This window comes from Peromyscus leucopus, chromosome 1 (assembly GCF_004664715.2).
Source record: "Peromyscus leucopus breed LL Stock chromosome 1, UCI_PerLeu_2.1, whole genome shotgun sequence".
NCBI classification, from domain to species: domain Eukaryota; kingdom Metazoa; phylum Chordata; class Mammalia; order Rodentia; family Cricetidae; genus Peromyscus; species Peromyscus leucopus.
Genome location: NC_051063.1, coordinates 126,550,921 through 126,578,347, shown reverse-complemented (window position 1 = coordinate 126,578,347; position 27,427 = coordinate 126,550,921).

Genomic DNA, 27,427 nt, shown 5'->3' with positions numbered 1-27,427 from the left:
ATTCCTTACAAGGCATGGGATGTTCATGTTTTCTGACAGTAAGGCCTTGAGGACTGTGGCATTTTTTCCTGGTGACTGCTGGTTTTGAGGTGACATTGCTGTTCTCTCCCACACTGTTGGTACCAAGGCTCATCTTCCCACTCTGTCTTCAAAGAACTGTGTGGGTGGACTTTCTAAGGCTGACCTGATTCCTAGTATTCTTTCTTTTTTTTTTTTTTTTTTTTTTTTTTTTGGTTTTTCGAGACAGGGTTTCTCTGTGTAGCTTTGCGCCTTTCCTGGAACTCACTTGGTAGCCCAGGCTGGCCTTGAACTCACAGAGATCCGCCTGGCTCTGCCTCCCAAGTGCTGGGATTAAAGGCATGCACCACCACCGCCCGGCCTGATTCCTAGTATTCTAATAAATGTTCTTGTAGCCTTCCTGGCCCTGTCCCCAACAAGTCTTCAGCCTTTGCTTTCTGAAATGAACATATCTTCCAAGCCCAAACAGTTAGCCACCTTTTTCCTGCAGTTTCTCGGGCATGAAATTGTTGTTTCAACTATATATGGGTTTTGTTAAGATTTGGTTTATCTCATGTTTATTAATGTTTTCTCTGAATAAATACCTGTGTACCAGAAGAGGGTGTGGGATCCCCTGAAACCAGAGATACAGAAAGTTATGAACCACCACATGGGGCCAATTCTAGTTGTCTGGAAGAGCAGCAAGTTCTCTTAACCACCGAGCCATCTCTCCAGCCTTGATAATACACTGTACCTCAATTAATTTACCCTTTTCCATTTGTGTGTATCTAAACCTTATTTTAGCATTACTTCTCCTACTTGAATTTAAGAAAAAAGTAATTTTTACTATTTACTCATTGTTCACTTTTCATATTCCAATTTCTTACTTAATATAATGTATAATCAACTCCCATTTGTAAATAATTTGTTACCCATTAGGCCTGTTACTTTATACCATGTGTTTTCTTGAAGCCAGAGTATATTGTAGTCAAAGTGCACTAAATAAGTCTTGAAAACATATCCACCCAAAAGTCTTTATTGATTGATTAATTTATCCTTTATTTTATTCAATTTCATCTTAAAATGGCCAAGGTTAATTACAGCCTAGGCAGAGAAGGGGAGAGAGAAGCATCCTGTACGAAGTTGAAGCTTTCTTTAGCAAGATGGCTGCTGAAGCCTGAGGGATGATAATTCTGCTTCAGATAGCTTTGGAAAGGGCACAGCTAGTGTTCGGAATTGGCAGTAAACTAATGTCTTTGAAGAATTGGAACTCCCTCTGATCTCTTTGCTGTCAGAGAGTGGAAATGATTTAGAGTCTCCACCCCAAAGCAAGGAGAATGCTCAGTCAATTCACACACATTCCAAAGACCAGCTGGGTTCCAAAGGGATAAGGCGAACTTGATTTTCTTCTGGCATAAATTCAGTGGTACAGTGAAGCATAAAGGGTGATCACTTCAGTTCACAGCATGTCAATAAATTCCTTCTGCAGTTCAATCAGCAGGTCACCCCACCTGCCTTGACAGCTTAGCCCCCTTCTGTGTGGGAGACCATCTCATTTTCAGGTCATTTTGATTATTAGGAAGCCTTTTCCTCTTCATCTGTTGAATCTACTGAAAGCCTCACTCAATGATTAATTTTACCTTTCATGTTTTTAGGCCTCAAATACGGCCAACTGGCCTGTATGTCTTCACTAAGTAGCAATGAGTCCTGCTGTAGTGTCTCATGATACTGCATTTTCTCATCATTCCATCTTCAGTTTGAATGTGTTCCCATTTCTCTGTTAGAAAATATGAAATATGTGAAGGCGTTGTGACAGGTCGAGATGCTGCAGGATATTTGTCAGGCATTTCTTTATTTTCACTTCCTTTTCTTTCATTCTTTATTCTTTCATTCTCACTTCCTCCATTTTTAGAGTTTAGATAATATCCCCCTGCTTGGCTCCTGGTAATACTGCAGCTAGTGGCTGCAGCTTCCTGAGTGTTTTTAAATCTTCAAGTTGCTTTTCCACACATCATACTGGCTTATTCTCAGAACTGAACATAGAAAATTGTTTTGAAGCTGCAGTGTCCTTTGCTCATGTCATTTCCTCATTTTTAATTTATGCCAGCCATTACTGGTTTCAGAATCACCAACAACTTCATCTGTTAGGCTGGGATGCGTGTGCTTGAACCTGTGACCCAACTAATGACACTGGGGGAAGTGGTGTCTGCAAGCTCCTCTGTAGGTGAGTACACACATACATGGTGAAAGAGGATGTTTGGACAGGCAGCTCAATGCAATGATAAAGACTTATACCAGTCAATTGTGGAAATGACGCGTTAGTCGCTGAGTAGTGCATGCTCCATCTGAATAACTCCAACCACTCCCTTCTCCCTAGCTGTGCTCCATCATGGTCACAATACTCTTCTGAACTGTTGATGTCTGAGCTGTTGATGTTCTGGTTAATACATTAATTCTTAACATTCTGTAACTCTACCCATCAAAATAGTTGAGAGTAAATGAGGCATGCCTTGAACATGACCTCACTTAGTCTCTACAGGAACAGATCTGCAGATTCGTAAGATTCTTATGCAGACTCCTCTTATTTTTTTATTTATTTTATTTTTTGGTTTTTCGAGACAGGGTTTCTCTGTGTAGATTTGGAACCTTTTCTGGAGCTCACTCAGGCTGGCCTCGAACTCATAGAGATCTGCTTGCCTCTGCCTCCTGAGTGCTGGGATTAAAGCCATACACTACCACTGCCCGGCTTCTCTCTAACTCTCATCTTTACATCGATTCCAGGGGCTGTCATTTGTGCCTACACATAAACTTTTCATCTGCAATACTGTCCTGACTTCACACATGACATGATATCATCTCTGGCATCTCAGGTGAGAGATTGCCATTTCAGAAGCCTGTGTTTGTCCTCAGGTGGGACAAGGTGCTTTTCCTTTGTTTACCATGAGGGCCATGTTCTTCAATCACAACATTTAATCCTAGCTCTTTGCTTTTCATTGTTTAAGAATCCATTCTCCAGTTCCTAGGATGTGGATTCGAAATGAAAGAATTGTGATTTAGTGCTTAACAGATCATGTGCTAAACACCTCATGAACTTCTCTTGGTTAATTCTTCTTTTAGATAAAAGAACATTGAGAGAGGCTCTGCTCTGCTAAAAATTACATGAAGTTTGAAATGGATTAGAGTGCATCCAGCAACAAATCTTTACCTGGTCTTGGTACCAGATTGTGTGCCATGAATTAATCTTCCCTCTTCATCAAGCCTTATCAGCCTAGGAGCCTTTGCAGTTTACCAAGATACTGTTCTCTCACATGGGTCACATGTCCCCTCACTGGGATCAGAGAATTTTTAAAATTGCTTCTAAAAAGGTTTAGTCTATATGAATCCTCAGCACTTAGATTTGGTTCTGTACATGGTTGTTAAGCTCAAACTCCACTGAGGTTAGAATTTCCTGTATCATTAGTTCAATAGACTCTTATTTCCATGTGCTTTTATGTCCCCATGCTCCCTTAATTTACTGCTTTTTCTTTTGATCTGTGAGTTTTTCTCAGCACTTGGCAATTTGAAAACATTTTGTCAGCCCCATGTTTTGCACAGGTGTGTCATTACCTAGTAACATACTATGGGGAATGCTTTTTCAGACCTCCCTCTCTTACAATGAACTTTGTTAAATTACAGAGTGTTAAAAGTTAACTAGTGTTGCCGTGACTCATAATTTCTTTAGTTAAGTTGATATTTGTTCTGCTGTTTCAAAATAGCAAGGATTTTTTATTGCATTTTATTTTTTAAAAAAATCATGTATGTCGGCAGTTTCGGTCAGATGTAAGTATAATTACTTGCTCTGGGTCTAAAGGAATTTTAGAAAAATATTTTTCATGTAACATATATATATACACATATATGTTACATTACATATATGTATATATATACACATATATATATGTAATGCTCTAAACTAAACAGATTTCAGCTTCTAAACACAAATTATAAAAGTAGGTTTTAAATATATATATATGTTGGGTACACCTGTGAAGGTCAAAGATAACTTTTGGGAATCAGTTCTCTCTTTCCATTATGTTTTCCCAGGGATCAAACTAAGGTCTTCAGGCTTGACAGCAAGTGCCTTTACCTGATGATCCTGATCCACCTTGATGACCTCAAAATAGATGTTTTTGAAATCTCTGAAATATTAGATTATATTTTCATATGCTTGATCACAGTAAAAATGACCCCCAGGCTTTTCACTATTCATTTGTTCAGAAAATTAAAATTGTACAAAAACTGTATTCTGATGCACAACAAAATATAACCATAAGCAATTTAGGGGAAATTTTTAGTAGTTAAAAAAGTATTATTAAAGGTTATCCAAGACTGAATGGCTAATAAATGAGGGCTTATAGCCACATAGTGATGAATGACTTTAATTCAACTTAGTTTATGCTTTTATTACATGGTCTATATGGTATATCACACAGACTCATAGGGACAAATCAAAAGCAAAAACATAACCAGTTTCTATTGAAACAGTGGTAGGTAGATGGGTATTTCAAAAAACATCTCACCTCTAATTCCCTGATATCTGTGAAAATGTGTCTTATATGGAAAGCAGTTAGACTGTGTATGGAACTAAGGCTGGTTATCAGCTGACTCCACAGAAGGAGGCTATGTGGTATGATGTGGGTCCTAGCATGGTCACAGGCTTCTCATGTGGGAAGTAGGTAGGCAGAGGCTTTCTTGTCAGAACCTGGGTGTGTAACAGAGCAAAAGCTCAACATGGCTGCTCTGAGGATGGAGAGGGCACAGAAAAGCAGTCAGCTTTTGCAAAGTAGAAAGCACGGGCATAAAACTGTTTTAATGCCTCAGAAAAATCCAACTTCATTGTAGCTGTGCATGTACATGAGACCAGTATTTGTTTTTGTTTTACCTAAAACACATAATTTCATTGAATTTTATTATATTGAACTACCTAGTTTGCAGTAAATTACTGATGTATTGAAAAGAAACAAAAAGCAATACCAAACATCTACCTTGCACATTTGATCTGTATGTCAAGAGCCAATCATGTGGTTGTTGTTATATTACTGGTACTAAGAGTAGAGTCTGGGTCATAATATATATTCAATAATTATTTGTTGACTTTAACTAATTCTTAGTGCTTTTATGTAATGATTGCAGAATACTGGTCAAACAATAACTGCAACACTTTGAACTGTGTAAAGCATGTTCATAATTTATGTTATGCAATGAAGGACACTGGTAGACAGTATTGCTTTGTTTTTAACTTGCAGTTACAGAAAAGCTACAAGATGTGAGAGAAATGTGACTGTTTCACACAGATTGTAAGTGGAGAACCTTGTGCACCTAGTCTTTTCTTTGAATTTCATTACCTTATGAGCCTTTGCTTCTTAACTAATTAGTTCAGATGTTCACATGAAGAAGTGAGTACTTAAGAATTTTTTTATGATACCAGTGATATGAAGCAAAATAGATGAACTGAATCATCCTGTAATTCCCCAGACACTGACAGCGAATAAAGACATAAGAGTAACTATCCAAGGAAATGATGTAAACTCACTAGTGAAAGGCAGATTCAACACACGTTTAAATGTCATTCAAACATAGTTTTAAAATGTCTTCAGATAAATAATACATGTAAAGTAATATTTCAAAGCAAAATCAGGAAGCTTAATTGATTTAGATGAGTGTTTCAATTTAGATTTCCAGATAGGAGATGGATGAAGAATGGTGATTCCATGTAGAAAGACAAGAGTTCACAAGTAGATGAAGCTACACATCTGTCACATATATGTAGAAGGCCTAGGTCGATTCTATGAGGCTTGCTGGTTGTCCATTGAGACTCTGTGAGCTTTCATGAGCCAGGTTTGCTGTTTCTGTGGGTTTTTTTGTGATGTCCTTCACCCTTCTGGCTTGTATAATCTGTTCTCTCTCTCTCTTCAGCAGGATTCCCAGAGCTTGGCCTAATGTTTGATTGTGGATCTCTGCATCTTTTCCCATCTATGCAGAGGGGAAGAGGGGTGAGGGAATGGGAGGAAAGGAAACTGAGGTGGGGATGTAAAATAAATAAATAAATTTAGTTAAAAAAAGAGAGAACTTCACAGCTACCAGTTATCACAAAGATGGATCCAGATGACAAAATCTAAATGAGCTAGTGGATGGAGAAGCAGGTTGCATACTGATGGCAAGGTAATGAACAAGAAAGACCAGGGAGTAGGAAGATAAAGGATGTGTGATAATGGTGAGTGTGACAATCAATTTTCATTTCCTTTGTGAAGATTGATGGAGCAGAACAAAGCCTCACATCTCCCTTGTAATGACTTGCTAGAGAGGCTGGGAGGAAGACAGAGAAGCCATTAGGAAATGTTAGGTTCTTGTACTTCCAGTATAAAGCTGAGGTCACTGTATACATGGGGACCTAGTAGATTAGAAAAGGACACCAGTGAAGAGCTCTGAAATAGTGCATCATGGGAAATCAGATAACCAAAATGTGAGTGGGGACAGGTGTGATGGCAGGGGTGACAGCAATGAATTTCAGCAATCCATCTCTGTGGGAATGACAGGAGTGGAAACTTTAGTGGGTAAACTAAAAACAAGACTGTGTCTCATTTTTGAGAATAGATTTAGCACCAAGGAGGCCCCAGGCTCAATCTGTAGATTATATAATGAAATGAGAGCTATGGTAATCAAATACCACCATGTTTTACTTTTGAAATCTTATACATGTTTCCTGATATCTTGAGATTCATATTTTTGAATTCAAAAGTGAAGATAGTGATGTTTAACCCAGCAGTTTGTGAGGCTGAGAAGTCAGTCCCTATGCAGAAGTTTTTGTTTACTTCACAGGGAGAGCTAGAGATGCATGTGGCTCTACACTCAGTCTGGTAAGGAAACCCTGGGGAGAAGATCTGTGCTCCTGTTGTGGCATCAGTATATTTGGAAAGAACCCACAATCTACCATTCAGGTTTCCTCCAGTGATAGCTACCTTTGATCCACTAGCTTACAGAAGAAAACAAATGGAATGCTTGTCGAATGTGAAGGATAAAGCCTTCTCCCAATTAGAACTTCACACCAGATTGTAACTGTGTTTTTCACCTTTAGACATTTCATCAATAAATGTTATTTCTTTGCCACCTTGAGGCTTCCATCAGTAAGAACATATAACCTTTGAGCTAGGTGCCAAAAAGAGTGAGGAGACCAGCGATCAAATCAATGAGTCACTCAATGTTTTGTGAATGACAGTGTGAGCTTCATGATCCCTAACCTTGACCCCATGATAGATATTTGTTAGGAAAACTAAATAATAGAAAATAAAACTGTGTGTAAGCTCTCCACCGGATAATCATAACAAGGGCTAGATAGTAATTTTGTGATTATTAAGGTCGATGCAAAGCAGTTGAAAATATTGTCCTACCACTGTTAAAGTTACATTGACAAAGTTTGTTGCATTATTGTGTCTTAATATTCAAATTGGATTCATATCTGATTATGAGTAAAATCAACCATGGGAACTATGAACCTGCTATAAGAGATAACATGGACACCAAGAGGGCTGGAGAGAGGGCTCAACTGTTAAAGTGACACTCACAACCAGAACAAGAGAGTCAGAAGCAGTTCTGGATGTCAGTCTTCATGCTGTGCTCTGGGAGCATTTCCTTTCCCACCCAAACAGTCAATAATTAATGAGAAGCTGCTCCCTGCTCATGAGTCACACAAGGTCACACTATATTTTGGACACACAGCAGCTCTAAGTGAGGGGTTTATTTTGCTTCATCAAGTTTTGTTTTTGTACTTTTGTTTTTAAAAGGCTGAATAGTTTTCAGTTTAGCTATGGTCAATTAGTGTTACAATTACCTTTTCATTAAGTTTTCTAAACCAAATTTGTCCCTGCAAAATTTGGCGCTTTGTTTAGTTAACAATCATGAAAAGCTATTATAAACAGCATTTTGATAAAAAAAAATACTGATTCTTATGATTTAAATAGGATTTGAAGATATTTTTGACTTTTGGTTATTTAAATATGCTAATGAGAGAAGAGGACAAAACTATATATAGATGTGAAAGAGAATCATCCTTTCCTTTGTTAGGGGTTTAAGGAAGGCTTCATTCAGTGGATCTTTCTTGATATTTGTAAGGATGGCTTCAGTGTGTTATGTAGTGATAGGGAGTCAGGATCTTGTATGCAACATGGTGATAGGGGGATGCATAACCATAATCCAGAAAGATCACTGAGGTAAACTGTGAAGAGGAAAAGTCAGGAATAAAGGCAACACTTGTTAAACTAGTAATGTGCATCGATTATGACAATAACACATAGGACAGCTCTTTTAAGTGAATCCTCTTGGTATCAGCTGTTTGTCCCTCTTCCATGGTCAGGCCCTATAAGGAAACTGGCAACTACTGATCCCATTAGATTTGTCAAAGTTACACCATTTTGAAAATGACAATTTAAAATCTTACATTATTTAATCTTTTTAGATTGCTCTTTCACTTATCTACCTGAGGTTATCATTTTTATATCTTTCATGGTTTCATGAAATTTTTTGATAATCAATATTCTATCTTGAACATAAACAATTTCTAAATCCACATACATACTGGAGGTCATTTTGATTGCTTGTGGTTTTGTCAATTATGAATAAACTTCTATATACAGTTCTTTGAATGCATACATTTTCAAAGCAATAAATACCATTGTGCCTCAGTTATAGGTGAAACAGTAAAAAAATGCTAAGAATGGCCAAGCCCCATCAAAGCAGCTTCACCAAATTATAGTCCATCAACAATGGGTGTGGCTCTTCAGCCTCCATCCTCAGCAGCATTTGGTGCCCTGGGAATCTTCATTCATCTTCGGTAAAGGAATGCTCTTGAGCCAGCACAAATGTTCTCTCAGTGTGTTCCCCAAGAGACACAATGCTGAACATCATTCTATATACTGATTTCTCATCTGTGTGTATTCTTTGGTGAGGTGTCTCTTCTAATCTTTTACTTATTTTTTAAACTAAAAAAATTACCCTTCATAATTAATATTTAGGGCCCGGAGAGATGACTTAGTGATTAAGAGTGTATACTATTCTTGCTGAGAATCTTAGTTCCTTTCTCAGCACCTATATCAAGTAACTCACAAGCACTTGTAATACCAGGTTCAGGGGATCATACTCCCTCTTCCAGCCTCTGTAGGCACCTGCAATCAAATTCACATGCTCATACACATATACACAGACATACATATAATTAAATTTTCTAAATATTTCTTTAAAATTAATGTGTAATGTCTTAGAGAAGCCATTAGAAAGCAAGTCTCATGATGTACAAACACTGAGATCTGATCATGAAGAAGACCCTAAACATTGAAGTGTGTGACAATTTCTCAGTCCAAATCCTGAGTTGTGATGCCCGTTCAAGCAATGTGTAGTATCAGAATGCATGCTCTGAATAATTTCCCAATTGATCAGTTGGAATGGTCAATCCACTTTATCAAGATATGATAAGACATTTGCATTTAATAAATATATAATTCATTTTGTTCTAAGAATCCTGACCAAGAACTCTATCTTAAATAATCTTTTTTCATAATTATTTCTCTCCACTGTGAGGAAGTAGAGATTAGGGAGAGAGAGGAGAAGGGAATTATTCTTCCACTTGTTTAACATATATTTAATAATTGTGGTTGGCTCTGGTTTAGGTTCAGAACACTGCAGAATGAGTCAGACAAATTTCAAGAGGAACTTCTTTGATGTTGGGCATGTCTGATTCTATACTAACATGTGCAGCAGGCTCACACGCAGAATGTTAAAAATGAAAAATCAACAAAAAAAAAAAAAACAGGATTAATGAGATAGAAAAGTGTTTAGAAAAGCATTTGACAAGCTGCCCCAAGGAGAGCAAGCTTGGACCAGACCTAATGGAGGACCAGGCCTGAGAAAGTGGCAGTGACAGTGGAGATCTTGGCTTGCAGAGACTCCTAAAACTGAAGGAAAAATGGTGGCAAAGGTTGTGAGGAAGACATGAGTTGTGTGTATTTGAGAAAAATATGGAACGCCAGCCCAGTCAGAGGACCTGAAAAAAATTAGCAGTGATGGCCAACCTATCAAGTTGTTCAACTCCTATTTCTGTTTCAAGAACAAAAACAAAGAAAAATAAAAACACATAAAAATTTTAGGTACAAAATAAAATCTCCTTACATCAGCTCCTCGTTAAGCTTCAGAGGAACTAAGCAATGAAAAGTTTGTAGTATCATATTCCCACAGGCAATTCAATATTAAAACAATAAATACTAAGCTGTAAAAATGAGTATAGGAAACTTCTAACCAAATTATAATGTTTCCCCTGATAACTATTACAAAAGACAATAAAATATTACCTCGTATCTCTTTCCTATACTCTTTCCTGCTAGTATAACCTTGAATTCATTTGCTATTTTAGAACATCTTGCAGCCAGGAATAACCTTCTGACACAGACAGTACTACTGAGACATCAGCAATATTCCAATAGGAAGTTGGGGAAATATTGGCTTCCCAATGGAAAGGCAAGAAGCAGAGGTACTGCCCCACCCCAACTCCATCCCACCTTGAATGCTTTTGTGATGTGTAACTGAGCACCAGCTGTCTTGAAACTGCTAAGAGTTCAAGCCATCTACTCTGACAGCACCACCATGCAGCTAAACACAGGAGAGAAACTGCAAATCTCCTCAATTACAGTAAGAGAGAAGCGCAGTTCTATGGCTTCAAGATTAACAGATACAACCTTAATTGCTACAACTAATTGTGTTTGTTAAATGAAATGCCTAATACAGCCTCATTTACTTCTTCTAAAGGGTATTTTGACACACATTGTTCTTGTTGGTAATACAATTGCTCTGAGCTCAATGAATAGGCAATAGGCACAGAAGGAGGTGATGTTTATTAGACTCTTATGGGGCCAGGCAAAACCCTGGTAATCATGTTAGCAATGTGCTGAGGCCAGTGTGGTTCCTATTCTCATTGTATAGAAGAGATTTTTGAGATAAAGGAGAATTCAAATAGGAATCCATGGCCAGATAACTCAAAAGAAACAGAGGAGGGTTTGACCTGGGCTACAGAAACTGCCTGTAATCACTCTTTGGTCCATGTCATACAACTAATGAGCTATTCAATTGATCAACAAAAAACCTAGGATTTTACGTATTAACTCTGAATCCTAAACAGTCAATGTGAAAATGAGTTAATGTGGGTTTATGTTCCCCAAGGCTGTGTGTATAATATGTACACATTTTTATATGTTATATATTATATTTATATATGTATAAAATATGCCCCATATTCTTACAAGAGCATATGTGTATTACATGCATTCACATTCAATACACGTACATTTCTATTATTATCTTTTGAATGAACAGTCAATATTGATTGATACATTGTTGGGAAAATATCATAATATTATTGATAAAATAGTTCCTCTAGAATCACTGGAATGGAAAATAGCTAAGTGACACAATTTTTATTCTTTTAGAATGCTATTTTAAGGAAAACAGTGACAGATTGTTAAGAGACCAAATTAAAGGACAACCTGCTAATTAAATTTATTGAACACAGTGTGTTTCTGTTTGCTTTGGAAACTGGAAGCTGTGAAAACATTTGGACACAGACTCTGCAGCTGTCAAATGCTATTCTTGAGTGGGTGGTCCCCATTCACCATTATGGCAGAGCTTCAGTGTCTGGCTAGTGGAAGAAACTCCCAGTAACCTTCATTCCAGAATGCAAGCAGCTGCAGTCTGTCAGTTCAAGGCCTTGAGGATGCAGGGAACAGATTCATAGTAAAAGGACTTGAAACAGGTAAAGTGAGTGATCACACGCCTTTGGTGACCACCACCTCACATTTTATGTGCTGTTCTATGACTTAGTTAAATGCTGATATTTCTCTAATCACTAATTGTCATCATATGACATCCCTTGAGTGTGTAAATGCATATAATAATGATGTTCTTGTCAGCAGGGCTTCTTAGAGTTTCTTCTTATTAATTTGACATCATTGTTAAATATTAATACATTTTTACATTATTAATACATTTTAGTATTTTGTTGCTATATTAACAAATAAATGCAAAATTCACATAATTAGAAATATCATTTTATATCATATATCATATACCATATATGCATATAATATATAACCTTGAGAATATACATAATGTGTATTGTTTTATCTAAATAAACTGAATAGATTCCACACAACGTAAGCATTTACATCAATTCATAAATTATGTGAAATACACACCCAATTTCTTTAGCTTGTTGATTCATTTTTGTCAGGAAGACTTCCTTTGTATCCTGTAATTATATAAAATGGTATCATCACTCAAATGTCTACTGAGGTGGATAAATGATAAATGTTGTCACAGTATCTAGCATTTGAGTATTTAGTTCCCAGTTGGTAGCTGTTTGGGAAGGATTAGTTGTGGCCTGGCTGGAGGAAGTATGTCACTAGGGGTTGCATTTGAGGTTTCAAAAGGTTTATACCATTTTGTATTAGTATTCTCTGCTTCCTGTTTGTGGCTCAAGATGTGAGCTCTCAGCTGCTGATCCAGATAATTTCTTCCTTCTATAAATTGCCTTTGTCAGGATGTTTTATCACAGAGATAAAAAAAGTAACTAATACAACTACCCTCCCTTTATCTTCTAATCTCTCCTGTGAAACTAAAGTGTTCTATGTGGATTTATTTTCATACTTATATCTTCTAGAATGGAAGTATCTCTTAGACACTCTTGCATACTTAACACCTTGAGTGCTGTCTAGCCTTTTTATATGCTCATAGGATGCTCAATGACCTAACTAATAAGTGCATAGTTCTGAATTCTTTGTGAACTGAATTACTGACCAGTGAAAGCCATAGCAAGTGCATAATGGATGACTCATCTACATTCTCGTGAACTGTGGGCAGCAGTAGATGTGATTAATTTCAGCACCTAATTGCATTCCTTTCTTCCTCCACTGTGATTTCACAGTTTAATCTGGACAGTAAGAAAATCACATTTAAGAGTCAAATTCAATGCTTTTAATAGTTATTTTGAAAATACAAAGTTATTGGCTTTACATTGAAGTAAGTATATCCTGGTTATTATGTTTGCTCCCAGCATAATGTGACTGATGGGTGACTGTATAATTACAATACAGAATATTGTTTTAAAATTTGATCATAAGGACCAAAGAGGGAATTTGAAAAATCATTTGGTAATCAATGCTTGACTGGAGAGCTAACAAAATATAAGAGGAAATATGAACAAATGTCTACTCAATCCAGACAGTGCGAAGAACACAGAGATCAAAGAAACAGTTCAATGCCTGCCCAGCTTAGGGAATCAGTGAGTTTACTAGGGTTGCTTACAGGACCGGTAAGAATTTACTTAGAGGAGCATGGATGGTTTAAATGCAGCGAAACCACCAAAACCCCATCCCAGCATGGGTGACTCATGAAAGTTGCATCCCTGGAGGTCCCCACACAATGTTGAGGCAGACCAACAAGTCAGAGTCTTTCTTTCCCAGGAATCCTTACCTTGGGAATGAGATGTGTGAGTCTTGTAAGTTCCAGGATTTCCTGAGATTTATGAATTTTTTGTTAGACCTTGTCAGTTTTGTTGACTTCCAGAGTCTTAACCAGTCCCTCCAAGATACGATGTTTAAATTCAGAGGAAATTGCTGCATACAATTACACATTACAAGTTTATGTGGCTGAAAGGACATCTTCCTCTCACCAGGTGGCCATCATCATATGGCTAAAAGGAAGGGTATTAAGTCTGATCATGAGCCTTGTGTAATTTACATCCCTGGAAGAGGTTTTGCTTTCGAAGGTTTATAATGATGGTTCTTTCTTAAGTTATGCTTAGCTGTTTTGATGAACTCCTGCTTTCTATTTAAAGTGAGTATTGTTATAATATTTCATTGTTTTTTATAAAATATTACATGGGTTTTTTGTATTATTTCAGATATGGCAACTGAACATTAAATAATTTACTTTGAAATATGCAACCAAAAGTTCATTATATTTAGTTTAAATTTAAGTTATCAAACATACCAAATTTGTGTACAAACATATTAAAAATGGCATGCCTTGTCATGATTATTTAGGTATTTTTAAAAAATTTTTTAGATAAGTTTCAACATATATCATGGGCTTTCCTGGAACTCTCTCTGTAGCACTGGCTGCTGTAGAATACATGATATACATGATGCACTGTCCTCCTGCATCAGCTTCCAAACTGCCTGGTCACAGGCAATGCTGCCACAGACAAGCTGTTTACTGTGATTAGTTTCATGCCCATAGCTCCAACAATTCAATTTAGATTGATGTTCACTGTACTGTGGCATTTAAGCAAATCACACACGGAAGCAAGCCTCTTAAAGCATTTTATAATAATGTTAGTTACTTTGAAAATTATTTTTGGGGTGAACAGTTAAGAACACTGACTGTTCTATTATAGGATCCAGGTTTGATTCTTATGTCCTGCATTTGTCATTCTGATTGCAGGATATCCAGTGCCCTCTTATAACTTCCATGTTGCCAGACACACACATGGTACACAGATATACATGCAGATGAAACACCTAAACCCACACCGTATGAATTATTTTCAGGTTTCATACCAAAAAATATAAAGTAAGATGAAAAGCTTCTGGTTGGCATGGATATTGTGACCTAACATATCTTTGAGAATCTTCATTCACAGAAATAAAACCTGCAGTTACATATAGCTATCATTCAAATTTTGGTTTTGATGATGTTTTTAAAGAATAAAAACAAATATGTTAAGTTTAAAACCACTGAAGTGGGTCACAATGATTCCTCCTGAATATTGTCCCCTATCATGTTTTCTGTATTGTTAGCTTCAGTATGAAAACACTCAAGTATTAATTCAATGGGGCAAGTAGAATTTTACTGATTAGTAGATACATAAAAGCAAGGTTATCACAACATGTTTAATAAAATATGCATAGTAAATACTGTTCTAGTATACTAACATTCCTCCATTCTAAGACTGTGAAGGTTAGCACTACAGGATGGTAATGTGAACAAATAAATGATGGGCACATAAAAAAGACACAGCTCAGTGAGGTTATCTTTCATGCTTTGGAGATTTGAGCACAGAAAAAAAAACAATCTTTATAGAAGTGACAGTGTGTTCACCATGAAATCTCTAATGTCTACAGCTAGTAGCATCAGGTAAGTAATAATGAGTGATGGGAATCATAGGCAAAACAAGTTTTCAGTTTGTATGGAAATCCCCTAAAGTATTGTCTTGATTCAGGTTATGGTGACATGTTGTGCAGACATTCTAGAACACCATGGAAAGCTCAAAGTCCCAAAGTTATGTCAAAGTTCTTGTAACTGCTAGTAAAAGTTTCAAATCAGTCATGTGTGATAATGTTCAAACATGTCATTTTGTCTGAGAGATTTGAACTAGGGACACATGAAATCAAATCCCTCTCTTGCTGACTTTTTAAAATAATTTTTAAATGATTGTATTAATGAATTGAAAAACATCTATGTAACTATTTAAAGAGAAATTTCTCTGTAATAAATGGTAAAAGTTTAGAAAGGGATAAGCAAATTTAAAGGAGAAAACATAAAAAAGTAATGTTACAGGCAGACCACAGATTATTAAGTTTTCTACAGATAGAAAAGAAAACAATAGAGATTATTAAAGTTGATAAAGGGTACCTGTGATATGTTTGAAATTCCACAAGAGTCCTACCTTCTTTCTCACACTCCCTCTTCTTTTGTGTGTGTTTGTGTGTATTGCTCATATTTGAAATTCTTGAAAAATAAAATAAACATTAAAAAGTGTTAGTGTTTTTTATCCTTGTGTAAATAGAAATACATTTTAAAGTTGTTAATGTGACATGTACTAGATATACTAGACAAATTCTAGATATAAAGTACTAATTTAAAATCATTTTAGGGCTGGAGAGTTGGCTCAGAGGGTAAGAGGACTGACTGCTCTTACAGAGGTCTTGAGTTCAATTCCCAGCACCCACATGGCATCTCACAACCATCTGTAATGAGATCTGGTGCCCTCTTCTGTATAGATAATAAATAAATAATTCTTTAAAAAAATCATTTTAGTTGATGCCTTAAATAGTTTATGTTACTATTTTACTGCCTGTTGCTTTCTTCTGAGTAGCAAATAGTGTTTTATCAGGTATTAATTAGTTCATGCCACTCGATATTAAAATAATAAATCACTGAAATTTTATCATAAATAACATTTTAGGATTTCTCCTCTTTGTAATAGGATAGTGCATATCTACTATGTCCTTTATGATTTAGTCAGAGTTTGATGTCTGGAAGCAAATCAAGGAGGCAGAGATATAGAATCTGTAGAAGAGACCATGAAAACTACGAAGCAAGGACACAAAGAGCAGAGATGAGGCTACAGTGGTGCTCTGGGGGAAGGTGATATCTGATAGCAGTGTGGAGCGGAATGGAGCTGCGGAGATAAAGAATTAGATTGGAAAGCAGTTCTCAAGCATTTAAGTGACAAACTGAATTCTGTTTGAAGAAACTTTCAAATGCATCTTTGTGCCTGCATTCTAACTAATTTCTTTTATTAACCATCAATATGATACTGCATCCAGAGATTTCTAATTCAATCTTAACTGAATATTTTCTCATTTCAGGAGGAAAGGTGTAAATTATGGATGTGATAAATTGTATGCATTTACTTTACTCACAATGAAGTATCCAAGTTAAAGACAAAAATGACATAGAATTAAATCTCACTAAAAGTGTCCATTCCAAGCTTCCTTACAGCCAATGGTCAATGTGACTAAAGACTTATTTCTGCAAGCCACTTTAGCAATTTCACAGGTTCCCGAATGGAGAACTTGATGAAATCCCTGGAGCCTCTTTCCTGAAAACTGAGACTGTAGCTATAATTGCAGATCCAGTGATCTAGTATCAGAGATGGTGCATGAGTGACCCCTCCCTGTCATTCTGTCTCTGTTTTTGCCTTTCTCTCTTCGTGTGTGTGTGTGTGTGTGTGTGTGTGTGTGTGTGTGTGTGTGTGTGTGTCTGTGTGTTTGATGGGATGGCATCACTATGGCATAGGAATATTTTGAAGTCTTGAACTCATGAGCCACAGAGATCTTCCTACCTCAGCATCCATGGTACCTAAGAGAACAAGCCTGTTCCCCAATACTCTGCCATTTTCTTTCATTTTATACAATCCAATGAAGATAAAAATTGACAATTAAAAATCACTTCTATATTACCTTATTCTATGTAACTCTTGTAAATCTTGAGACCAAATACATAGACTAAGAAAGAATTGGTTAATATTCCATCTCATTATCAATTACAGCATAATAAAACCACAATCAAAGACTATGGGGTTGTATTTTGACTTCTTTTTCTTTTTTACCGTGTCTCATGTAAGTTTTTGACATCATTTTCAAAACCAGAGAACTTTGTGAAAAGGTAAGCATTGTGATCTTCGCAAACAGATGGACTCTGGACTGTACATGGTATCAATAATTGCAGAACCTGCAAAAACTGAAGAGACTGACAGCAGTGTTATATGCAAATACTAATGCTGTGATGCCAATAGTAAATGTAAGCTCATATATATATATATAATATATATCTCAACACACTATATATATACACACACACATAATATATATACACACACACATATATATATATATATATATATATATACATATATATATAGAGAGAGAGAGAGAGAGAGAGAGACAGAGACAGAGACAGAGACAGAGAGAGGTATGATGATGACTCTGTATGTTTGGAGAGTGACATGAGTGAGTATGATGTCTGCTAAACAGTGTTGAATATTTGGGACAAGAATTCCTAATCTCTTTAGAGCAGAGTGCTTGACAGAGTGCAGTAAAAGGTCACAACAGGAAAATATGTAGATTAGAAGCTGAAATACTGTCCTTAAATGCTTAAATCACAGGAAACATATGCCTAGTAAGGTGAGCTTGTATGCCTGCTGGGGAATTCTAAGAAGAAACATTTGCATGTTCTGAAGTGCTGGAGGCCATAAATTCAATGCTTGGACTGCAATGTCTAGCACTGTCAGCTACAGTTGGCTGCATCTAAAAAATGGTTTGAATTGTGACATTTTAAAGACATTTTCTCATGTTCTCTTGTAAAATTGTGTGGCAAGGAAAGGGAAATAATGTTTTCTACGTGTCTACTTATTTTTGCTGGATAGTCTACTTCTTTCACTCTGGTATCAGCTATAATTTCTAACTCTTCCTCCAGTTAAAATGTAATCCTATTACGCAAATTAAGAGCTGAAACTCTGGAGGATTAGATTTTTCTCCTGTGAACAAAATAAACCATCACTCCTCATACCTGAATAAAAATCTGTCTTACCATCATGGTACCTTGGTCTGAGCCCTGCCCTGATCAATTTCAGTTTATGATTCTTTCTTGGTAACTGCCTTGATAAAACAGCACATACAACTTGAAAGTATCAAGAACTGTATTATTTTATTTTGTTATATAAAATTCAAGTCTTAATCCTCATATGATTTCATACCCTCTGGTTCAGCTGTTTTTTTTCTTTCTTCATTTTTCTAATTAGACACACAGTGACTTTGTGTGTGTGTTTCTGTGTGTGTGTGTTCACTTCCAAAAGGAAATAAAGAAGAATTAGTCATCATTCTTGTTGATTCTACTGTATTAAACTTCAAACTACCTTATCACAGTATTTGTAAATAATCCTGGACTTAATTTTCTGGTAACTCTCAAGTGTTTTTTCAAAAAGTGACTGCATTTCTAAATCAGTATTGTAGATGGGCTCCCCCAACACCCCAAGCTTTACTTTGTCTCTTCCATAATAAAATATTTAATCTAAACAATTTTTTATAGTAGCTCATAGTGGAAGCAGGAGGAAGATAAGACATTGGGATGCTTATTGACATGGGACCTAATTAGGAGAGAGTAGACAATAGAGCCCATCTAAAAGCTGATCAAGGTGAAGCAATCTTCATATCAGTCCCCAGGATCTCACTGTGGGTAAGCATAATATATTCTGAATCTGTATTTAAATAAAAAGGAAACATCTAAGCTCAATTAAGAAGGCATGTGTTATTCAAATCTTAGATGGTCTTTTAATAAAATACCTAGAGCCAGATATCAGGGTAAAAGCTGAAAGATTAGAGAAGCAGAAAAGCCAGCCAGTAGTTCTTACCTCTATGAAATCTTCAGCCTGGCTGGGCAGTGGTGGCGCACGCCTTTAATCCCAGCATTTAGGAGGCAGAGGCAGGCCAATCTCTGTGAGTTTGAGGGTTTGAGGCCAGCCTGGACTACAGAGTGAGTTCCAGGAAAGGTGCAAAGCTACACAGAGAGACTCTATCTCAAAAAACAAACAAACAAACAAACAACAATAACAACCAAAGAAATCCTTAGCCTAAAGAGAGTGAGTTTTTGTTTCATCAGACCTTATATAACTTTCTCTTCCCTGCCATATTACTTCCTGGGATTAAAGGTGTGTGCAAACACTGACTGGCTCTATGTCTAATTTTGTGGCTGCCTTTGTCCTGTGATCCTCAGGCAAGTTTATTAGGGTACACAATATATCTTGACATGGTCATGTCACAAACTAAGCTCTTTATAGGGCTCTAAATAAATGGTTAAGTTGTGAGTTTAAAAAAAAAAAAGAAGAAAACCAAATTTGCAAATCATTGAAGCAAGAGCTGTATAAAGCAATATATTCTCATTGTTAGTCTGGGAAAATATCCTCTCATATAGATAGATAAAAGCTGCCATATCATCTCTTACTAAGAATGACTATCAGGAGTGTGGCTCATTTCTTGTCTAAGAAAATTGACAAAGACAGAGTAGATGGGAAAGAAAGACTTACAGAAGAGATTGTGCTGTGAGACTTAAGAAAAGCAGCCACCTCCACAGCTTTTAAGTACAGGGTGACACAGTGAATTAAGGAACAGAGTCATGTCAACAGCTTTCAAAACAAAGTGATACTGTGTTTAGGAGTTAAGCCACCCCCACAGCATTCAAGTTAAGGGTGATAAAGTGAGCTCTGATATAGAAGCTGCAAGAAGTTAACTCAGACTATCAAGGAAAGATACTGGATGAAGGTGTCTATGAGAGACAGACTTGTCATATAGAAAACAGCTTTGTGTTAGAAGATGCTTCCTAAGAAGGACTCTAAGAACCAGTGTAGACAGTGGTGAGAGGTCAGTGCTCAGTCATGAAGCTCCAGGGTTAGCCTGTCTTTCTTATGGCATGGTGGAACTGATGACTTTATGTCAAAGCCAGTACTTAAAACCATACCTCATGAGATTTAAAAACTATCCTAGACCTGCTCTGCTTGTTTAGCAATAAAGCCTAGGTGACAGAGCATTCGTATATAGCATAGACTACTGGATATGTTAAACTCATCTTTGACACCCACTGCTGAGAAATGCAGTTGTTTTAAACAAATGTCAGCTTATTGACAATATCTTATAAGAACTGTTATTGAGATGCAGAACGTGTTTAATCCCTTCATGCCCTCTCACTGCTTTATTCTATAGCCCATGGATCAAGGAATTATTTTGATGCTCATGTCTTAGTATTTAATAAATGCATTTCATAAGTCTGAAGCTACTATAGTGATTCTGCTGAAAGTTTTCTGGAAAAAGTTTGCCCTCCAAAGGGCAATTTCAGAATTAGCATGACTTGTGGTTCCTACTTGTGGTCAAAGCAATAACCTCAAGAAGACGTTGAAGGAAGATGACTCTAGTCTTCATGCATGATTTTAGGGGCTAAAAACATGCGTGGCAGAAGCAACTATGGATTTGTAGGAATCACAAGATAACCAGAAACAGAGGTGGAACTGTAACTCTTTTGAGCTGATCAATTTTAGTAAAGGAGAGACTGTTTTATTACTCCTTGATAAAGAAAAAAAGTGTTACCATTAAGAGGGCAGTCTTGCTGAGGAGGCCCTGAACACTATAAAAATGACAACAGAGAATAGAGAACACCATTTGGTCTTAGTTACTAAAACACTGGAAGAATTCCAGAGGGTTGAACCAATTTCCAGAAAAGTGACATTGTGGGAAAAGGGCTGTCGAAGAGCATAGCATGTTAAAGGGAGACAACCACAAAGGAAAGACTTCCACAGTGCTGCAAACAACACTACTGGTATTCCTTTTATCAACCTTTATTCCTCTTGGTAATGTAGCAGCCTTCCTTGACCAATCAACATTCATCAGCACCAAGGCCACACCTCTCACCAGGACAAAACTCACCACTTCCTGAAAGCTGAGGATACTGTTAGAGTTTCTAGAAAATATTTTGACTTAAATCACACAAAATGATTTTAAGGCAAAATGCCACTGCATAAGTAAGAAGATACAGTATATTTAAACATGAAATAATCCAGGGGACAGTGGAATTCTTAGGACTTATGATTATTGCTTTTCTCTTAGTTCTGATATCAAGCCTGAAATAGCTTGGACATTTTCCAGAAGAAAATTATAAAATAATATTAGCACTAAAGACTGCCAGAGTTGTGATAATACTTCTTTCCCTTTTATTGAAAACTGTTTTGCTTTATCACATAATGTGCCTGATAAGGGTTTCTCCTTTCTCTACTCCTGCTAGTTCCTTCCCACCATCCTGCTTATATGGATCCAAGGCCTATCTGCTTCTCATTAGAAAACAAACAGGCCTCTATGGGATAATAATAAAATAAAATAAAATGTAATAATATACAATAAAATAAACACACATCAGAATTAGACAAAACAAGCAACAAATAAGGAAAAGAGCCCAATAGAACACACAGGAAACACACTCCAGGAATCCTATAAAAACACTAAAATTGAAGTCATGATATATATGTAAAAACCTGTAGGGTTAAAAAAGGAAGATAAAATATATGAATTAAATAAAAAAAATTTAAAAATGGCTTTAAAAAAAGAAAAGCCCTAACACATTAAGAGTCAATAAACCTTAAAAGATACCATTGAGATCATTCTCTGTTAGACATTTACTACTGGCCCTTCAGCCTATCCTTAAAAGTAGTTTGTTTTCCAACTGAGACTCTTTTGGAAGAAACTAAATTTATATTGGCAAATGGCCATCAATTGGAAATTGCTTCTGGGCTAGGGATTGAGTCATGTGTCTATTTCTCCTTTCAGCTCTAGGACCCCATCTGTTGCAGACCTGTGCAGATCCTGTGCCTGCTGCCTCAGTCTCTGTTCATTCTTTCATATAGACATCAAACATGTTGATTTAGATGGCCTGGTTTTCTTGGTGTTTTCCATCCTCTCTGGCTCTGACACTCTTTCTTCTCACATTTCCCAAAGGGTTCCCTGAACCTTGAGGGATGAGTGTTATGGAGACATCTCATTTAGGGCTGAGTGTTCCAATGTCTCTCATTCTTTGCCTAATGTCTTGTAGTTGGTCTCTGTGTTTGTTCCCATTTGCTTCAGGAGGAAGCCTCTCTGATGATGGCTGAGAGAGGCACTGATCAATGAGTATAGCAGATTGTCATTAGGAGTCACTTAATTGCTACATTTTTTTTTTTTTCTAGAACAGTAGTTTTTAGCGTGAAGTCCATGGGCTATCAAGTCTCCCATGCTTGGTCACCCAAGAGGGGTCAGGTGAGGGTTCTATCTCATGGAGGAGGCCTTAAATCAAATCAGATATTGATTGGTTATTCCCACAATCTTTGTGCCACCATTACACTAGCATATCTTGCAGGTAGGAACCATAATAGATCAAAGTGATTGTGTCTGGGTTGGGGTTCATATTTCTCTTTTGGTACTGTAAAGAGTACCTTCCTGTAACAAAGACACTGGATTATAGGTGAAGGCTCTGTGTAGGCACCAGTTCAAATTCTCCAAACTTATTCAATATTTTAGGCATTGTCTTCATCAATGGGGCCTTGCTGTCAGCTTATGGAGAACACACTGTAGTCTTGGCAATAGCCTGGATTTTGAGAGGATTCCAAATGGACCACTTTGGCCATCAGCTCAATTAGACATAACCCATTCCTAGTACAGGAAGGTTCATTTTGTGATAAGAGATGGCCAGTTGGGGCTCTGTATTCCCCATTATTTGGTGATTTTATTTAGATCACCTGCATATATGAATATATTTTAAAAATCATCTATTGTATTGGGTTTCCATACTACCCCTTAAATGGCCTATAATTTTAGCTGTCTTCCCCTATGTTCCCCTCCTCATCCACCTCTCTCCTCCTCCACACTTGATGGATAAAGTTCCAGCAACCCTATCCATCCATAACTATCTATTCTATTTTCTTCCCCTAATGATATCTACCTGTACCCTCTATTACCTTATTTTATACCTAACCACTGTGGTTGTATGGATTGTACCTTGGTTGTTATCGACTTAACAGCTAATATCCATATATAAGCAAATACATAACATATTTCTCTTTCTGGGTCTGGGTTACCTCACTCACAATGATTTTTTTTCTACTTCTATCTGTTTATCTATGAATTTCATGATTTCATTTTTAATAGCTAATACTCCATTCTGTAAATATACCACATTTTTATTATCTAGTCTTCTGTTGAGAAAAATCTTAGTTGTTTCCAATATCTGTATGTTATGAATAAAGCATCAATCAACATGGTTGAGCAAGTGCCTTTGTGGTAGGATAGAGCATCAGTGGCTGTATGCTAAAGACTGGTATAGCTGGATGTTGAGGTAGATCAATTCCTATCTCCTCAGGAAGCACTACAGTGATTTCCATCATGGCTGTATGAGTTTGCACTCTCATCTGCAACAGATGAATGTTCCCATACTCCACATCCTTGACAGCAAGAGTGTTGTCACTTGTTGATTTTAGCTATTATGACAGTTGTAAGATGAAATCTCAAAGTAGTTGTAATTTGTATTTCCCTGATGACTAGAGATGTAGAAAATTTCTTAAAGTGTTTCTCAGCCATTTGAGTTTCCTCTTTTCAGAATTCTGTGTTTAAATCCAAGCCTGGTGTGGAGGCTCACACCTTTAATCCCAGTACTCCAGACAGAGACAAGTGTATCTCTGAGTTCGAGGCCAGCCTGGTCTACAGAGTGACTTCCAGGACAGCCATGGGGTTTTCTTGATATCTAGGTTTGTGAGTTCTTTATATATTTTGGATATTAGCCCTCTATTGGAGGTGAAGTTGGTAAAAATCTTTTCTACTCTGTAGACTGCTGCTTTATCCAAATGATGGTGTCCTTGGCCTAGGAGAAGCTTTTCAGTTTCATGAGTTTTTATTTATTAATTGTTGATCTTAGTGACTGCACTAACAGTGTTCTCTTCAGAGTGTTTATTGTGTCAAAGTATTTAATACTATTCTTCACTTTCTTTTCTATGAGGTTCATTGTATCTGGTTTTATGTTGACATCTTTGATTCATTGGAGTTGAATTGTATGCAGATTGAGAAATATGGGTCTGTTTGGATTCTCCTACATGCAGACATTCATTGTGACCAGAACCATTTGTTAAAGATGCTTTCTCATTTCCAGTTTGTACTTCTGTCTTTTTTATTAAAAATCAGGTGTCTATAGGTGTGTGAATTTATGGCTGTGTCTTCAGTTTGATTACATTAATTAACATGTCTATTTTTGTGCCAATATCATGGAGTTATTGTTACTATAACTCTGTCATACAATTTGAATTGGTGTTTTTATAATCTCCAACATTTCTTTTGTTAGTCAGGATTGTTTTAGCTTACTAGATTTCCCTCAGTTTGTGTTTACTTTACTGATTCTTTTACCCACTTTCATGTCTTGAACTATTTTATACATTGCCTTCCACCATTTGTGTTTTACTAGATTACTAAGAGATTTATTCATTTTCTCTCTAAGGACCTCTATCATATTTAAATAGGTTATTTTATGATTTTTATCTTCTGCTTCAGCTATGTTTCATTACTCAGGAAATACTGCAGTAGGGTTTTTAGGTTCTCATAGAGACATACAGGCATCTATGCTTCTAAATTTGGGAAGATTGTTAATCTAGGTGCTAATATTTAGTCTTGTCTTTATTAGGTGTGTTTTTTGTTCCCTTGTCTCTATTTTCTCTCTTGTTCTTAAGAAAATGTGTGTGACCTAGAAAGAAAATATTCTCGGATCCTGATAGGTGTGTACACTTGAGGTTTCAGGTAAATGTTTCTAGGTATTGAGACCTGACACTTAGGAATGGGGATGAACTACAAGGTACCTTGGGGGGTCCACTGGAGGGAAGAATGCAGGTGTTCTTTCAGAATCTGCTTAGTCCCATGATAATGGGAATACAGAGAGAGTATGGAAAGGCCACAGCAGGTTGTCTGCTACAGAGCTTGGAATGAGACTGGGAGATTGGACTTGAGAAGCAGGGAGAGGTAAAGATTAGCCTATTTGTTTCCCTGGGAAGAGTGGGCTAAGGGTACAGGTAATGCATGTTGGAGTTGGGGGCTATGATAACAATGAGTTGGGGGAGGAAATGATCTGGGAGAAAACCATTGGAGATGACAATAGAGAGGAAAGGGATGTGGCAGCATGTGGTCTGCTACAGAGTTTGAGATGAGATGGGGTCATTGGGCTTGGAGGAGCAGAGGGAGAGTGGAGATCTTCAGTAAGTCTACCTGCTCCCTTGGCCTGAGTTGCTTGCAGATTCCCTGAGTTAAAATACATTCTTAACATGTGTCCATAAGTCATAAGTATAATCTCACATATTATTTTGTAGTACTTATACTATTTTATGTTCTGATGTACAAATATTATAAAATTATTCCACATTGAAGCTCTTTAGTGAGGTTTTATTAAGATGATTAAAATGTGGAGGGGTGGACAGCCTTCAAAGAGTTGATTTGGGCTCCTGAGTTTAAGAACCAACTCCCTTCTCCCAAGTCCATGAATATAAAACTGATTGACTTTGTGGTTGGGAACAACCTAAAATGAAGACAAAAAATGCCCTAAAACTGTCTCTTTGTGGAAGCTCAGGCTGCTAGGATTATGTCATCATTACCACTAGATTTAGCTTTCTTTTTTAATAACAGCAAAAAAAAAAAATACTTACAAAAGAACATTTCCAAATCTAAACAACTTACAGAATACCCATGTAGGAGTTCTGGGTTTCTTATTTTCTTTTCCTATTTCTGTGACAGAAGCAAATTAAGGGAGAAAAGGTTTATTTTGGCTCATGGTTACAAGTTAGCGCCCACCATGGTGGGAAAGTGACAGCAGCAGGGACTTGAAGCGACTAGTAACACTGGATCTCATCTCTGTGCCAACACTTGTAAAGATTCATGAAATAATTAGAAGATATTAAAATCTAGAATAAAGGCTCAAAACAGCCTGCAGGGAACATTTCATATTGAAACTGCAACCCACAGATACATGAGGATGAGGAAGTGGTGCTGGGATCCAGTGGTAACATCACATGTAGAAGAATGAGGCTAGACTCCTATGTCAAACTATTTACGAAGTAACCTCAGGATGGACAGATCCTTGAAGATCTCAAATGATAAAAACAGCATAATAAAACAGAAGAAAGGCAGTGCTTTATCTACAAGATTTCAAATAAGTAGAGAATATAAGCAAAAGATAAGAAAGTAAATTAAACACAATCCTTCTATACAGCAAAGGAAACAATCACCAGAGTGCAGAGGTAAATTCCAGATAAGAATTGTTATCCAAAATATATGTGGAACAGAAAATTTTTGTGGCAGTTTGAAAGAAAATGATCTCCAAAGAGAGTGGCCCTATTAGTAGGTATGGCCTTGTTGGAGTAGGTGTGGTTTATTGGAGAAAGTGTGTCACTGTGGAGATGGGTTTGAGTTCTCATATATGCCTAAGCCATGCCTAGTAGGAAAGACAACTTCCTGTTTCATGTGAGTCAAGATATAAGAATCTCAACTCCATCTCTAGCACCATGGCTGCTTGCATGCTGCCTTGTTTCCAGCCATGATGACAATGGCCTAAACCTCTGAAGTATAAGCGACCCAAGCCCAATCAAATATGTTCCTTTATGAGAGTTGCCCTGGTCATGGTGTTCTTTCAGAGCAATAAAAAGACAAACTAAGACAGAAGTTGGTACCAGTGACTAGGGTATTATTGTGATAGGCCTGTCCATGTTTTTGTTTGAAGAAATATGGTCCTTGGGACTGTGGCTTAGAAAAGCAGTTAAATGCTTTAAGTGCTGCTTTATAGGCTATACAAGTAGGATCATGGAGGACAGTGGTGTTGAGTGTAAGTTGAAGTCTGGGTGCCTAGATCAAGGGGTTTCAGAGGAAAAGAATGTTAATATGTAGCCTAGAGACCAGTCTTGTGATATTTTGGTGAAGAATGTGGCACCCTTTTGACCTTACCCTAAGAGTCTGCCTGAGGCTAAAGTGACTTGTTTTGGATTAATTCCATTGACAGAGGAAATCTCAAAACAGCCTAGTACAGACTCTGT